We start from the raw sequence: 3,811 nt of genomic DNA on the forward strand, positions 1-3,811 counted from the left end.
ACCACGAGAGCCAAGGGCAAATTGTGTGGTCCCACCGATCACTCAGTCCTGCAGATAGCTGTGTTAAGGGTGTCTGGGGACCTGGGGAAGGAGTGTGTTTTGTGTTTTGTTTTTATGCATTTCCTTACTCTGGATACGGGGATCTAGGGAGGGAGAGAGAAGGTAGGCTTTCTTCGCAGGGGATGCTTACCTACTGGGGAGCACAGCGATTTGGGCTTTGGGGGCCTCCATCAGCCCTCAATGATGTATGGTTTCCCTCATTGGCCTTCACTGGGGTTCCCCTCAGTGCACTAAGGTGGACATGGGTGAAAAAGACCTGTGGCCCCCTAAACAAATCGACCCCGGATGCCATGGGACAGGGTTCCAATCCTGCCTCTTGTGTTGATTTTTTTGGTGATGGATGACAAATCCCTTTTCATCTCCAGTTCTGATCCCCTCATCTTGGAGGCACTCCTCCCTGTCTGGCATCCCACAATTTTCTATGGGAATGTGAAGATGCTTCAGTAGGGCCACTGCCCTAAGAAGCATCTGGGGCAGGTGGACCAGGGTGAATGCATCAGCCATGAGGACAGTGAAGGGCCGTGGATGTGGCAGTGGAGAGGAGGGCTGGCTGGAGAAGATGGGAGAGCGGCAGTTCCCATGCAGAACAGCAGCAGGAGGGCCAGGGAAGATGAGCTGGACAGGTAAGTATGGCAGGCAAGTGGGTAAGCAGGTGAGCAAGTAACTAGATAGGTAGGTGGGCAGGTAAGCAGGAATACAGGTGGGCAGGTGGGCAGGGATGAAAGTGGGCAGGTGGGCAGGGATACAGGTGGGTAGGTGGACAGGTGGGCATGTGGGCAGGTAGGCAGGTAGATGGGTGAGCAGGGACGCAGGTGGGCAGGTGAGCAGGGACGCAGGTGGGCAGGTGGGCAGGGACGCAGGTGGGCAGGTGAGCAGGGACGCAGGTGGGCAGGTGGGCAGGGATGCAGGTGGGCAGGTGGGCAGGGACGCAGGTGGGCAGGTGGGCAGGGAGGCAGGTGGGCAGGTGGGCAGGGATGCAGGTGGGCAGGTGCAGGGATGCAGGTGGGCAGGTGGGCAGGGAAGCAGGCCCTTGAATACTGTGCTAAGGAGTTTGGGTTTTACCTTGAGGATGAAGAGTTCTTAGCAGCTTGTTAGTGGAGCCTAGCAAAACCAGAGGCACAGAGATGCTGCCAACTCACCTTGCAGAGAGCACCTCAGAGATTCCTAGCAAAGAGAAGTCCCCGGGAAACCCAGTGACTCTGAAACCTTCATGCAGGGATGTGCCTGGAGAGCTCTAGAAAGGGCTGGAGCCAGAGGGATAGTTTCCGAAAGCTTCACAAATGCTGTGCTTCTGAGCTAAGTCCGCACCCTGCATCTGGGCAGTGCACACGCAACCATGCACCAACCACACCACTCTGTGCAAGGACCTCAGCTCCTCGCCCAAATGTCGCAAGGCGAGGCCAGGCAGGGCTCAGTATTCCACTCTGAAGGTGAAGCTAATGTGCTTTAAAAGAAGGCAGAGGCTCTCTGTGGTTGTTTCTGTTTCCCTCGCTGGGAGGTGGGACAGGATAGTGGTTAAGCGTGGGTTCCATCATGGAACATCTAGGTGGCAATCCCAGCTCTACCACTTAACAGTGTGTGCCCTTATGTGCATTTCTTAACTTCTCCGGGCTTCTGTTTCTTCATTATCAAACTTAGGATTGAGTGGATTTCTCTACTCTCTACACCTGGAGAGAGAGTAGTGGGGTTACCTCACCACATGGCTTGTTAGAAGACTACGATAAAATGTGTTGTTATGATGATCTGTTTCTCCAGCACTTTTCTTTTAAACAGTCTGGAAAGTTGAATAATAACAACAGGCCTTTTAAGACTTTTGGAGGTAGGAACTACAATGATCCCCAAACTCCTGATGAGGAACCGAGCCTCAGAGGGCTCATAACATCCCAGGATCTCATGCCCCCAAAAAGGGCAAGGCTCGGGAGGTGGAAAGACTTCTCATCACCAAGTACCACAGGGAGAAGGTCGGCTCTGGACTGAGCCTTAAAAAGCGTGTCTTGTTCAGGAAGGAGGTTGAGGAAGTGGGTGGCCATGTGCCCAGGGTCCTGGAAGGCTCCCTGGACCCGGGCCTCATGGACAGACTGAGAAAGCCACTCCTGGCCGGGGTCATGCCTGCAGGGCCCTTGCTAGCCTATGAAACCCCACGGGCCTGTACATTTCCTCCACAGGCTGTGAGAAGCATCAGTATGTCCTGTTCGGAGTGACAAATGACACTCGACCCCAAGGACCACGCAGACTTAGTAATCAGTGACAGCTGCAGCAGCGGTTCTGCTGGCCAGGGGGCAAGGTCCCAGGCAGCTTCTCCTTATGGGGTATAACCTGATTGCACTGCAGCTCTGAGCTGCCCCAGAAGCCCCGTGCACAGAGCCTGAGACTACCTCGAGCCCCTCCATCAATCTGGAGCAGCCCCCCTCTGAGTCTACAGAAAGAGACCGGAGCAGTGCAGGTGCCCACTCAGTGCTGAAATGATCAATGAGTAAGTGAATGAGTGAGTGAAGGAATGCATGAATCCTTCCACCTCTTCCCTTGTAAGAGACATTCTCTGAGCAGCAATTGCCCCAGCCTCATGGGTTTTTCCAGAACTGTGTGAGAAGAAAGGAACTGCTCAGTGTCAGGGACACCCCTCCAAGTCCCACAGATCACAATAGCAGGCATCTGACCCATGCCAGACCTGTCCCTCTGCAGGGAGCACACACACCCACCTGCCCCCTGTGTGGTCGGCAGCCATGCCCCTGAGCCCTAGACGCAACAGAGAGCAAGATCTCCAGGCCCCAGCTCCATGCTGATGGCTGCTCCTGGACAAGGATGCAGGCACCTGGAAAGAAAGGACAATCCACCACCGAAGGAAGCGGAGGGGCTGGGATTTGAGGTCACAGCATGGAAGGAAAGAGCTGAGCTTCAAAGGCCGCAGAAGAAGAACAGGCAGAGTTAACAGGAAAAACCACAGTCAGGCCCTCTGGGATAGGCTGGGGTTGCCTGCAGGGCTGAGGAGGGGGAAGAGGGGCCGGGACCAGCAAAGGCTGCCTGACAGTCTGCCCTCCAGACAGCCACTTCCTCCCCTGTGCCTGCGCCATCTGGGAAGCCCCTATGGGGGCTCAACTTTCAGCCGTGCTTCAGAGTGGGGGGACCGTCCCCTCCCTCGTTGCTCCCCATTCTCACGTCCCACCCCCCAACAGAGACCCCTTTCTGCAAGGCCAGGAGTAAGCACACCACATCATACCCTTGCATCAGAGCCCTGGCACGTCCTTGTTTTCAGTGGTTTGGAAGTGAATCGTCTCTGGGCTTGTGCTGAGGCCAAGATACATGTTTCTCCTTTCTCCGCTTTCCTTTCTGGTGCCTTGTTATGACTGGCTTTGGAGCCTGGCTTCAGGGCGGTGGGGAGAGATGGAGAACGGGCAGGCTGTGGGGGAGGTGGCTGGGGTGCCAGGGAGGGAGGTCTCGGGACAGCTGCCCTGCCAAACTCAAGGCTATTGGGCGGGTGACCTTGGCCTCCAGGTCAGGGAAGCTGGCGGTATCTCACAGGCCACAAAGTCCCAGGATCCAGAGAGGAAGGAGGAGGGAGCCGCTGGGAAAGTGGTTTAGGCTTACGTGGTTGATGAGTGCGTGGGACAGCAGGAGGAGGAAGAAATGGGGAGGTTGCCAGATGGCAGAGTAGGAACCCACACTCAGGAGAAACTCACTTTGTTCCAGCCTCCACTCGGAGCCGAGTGTCATCCCGTCCACCCCGGGCTGGCCGTTTCTCCTTCGCTGAAGA

Source organism: Theropithecus gelada, chromosome 9 (assembly GCF_003255815.1).
Source record: "Theropithecus gelada isolate Dixy chromosome 9, Tgel_1.0, whole genome shotgun sequence".
Lineage (NCBI taxonomy): Eukaryota > Metazoa > Chordata > Mammalia > Primates > Cercopithecidae > Theropithecus > Theropithecus gelada.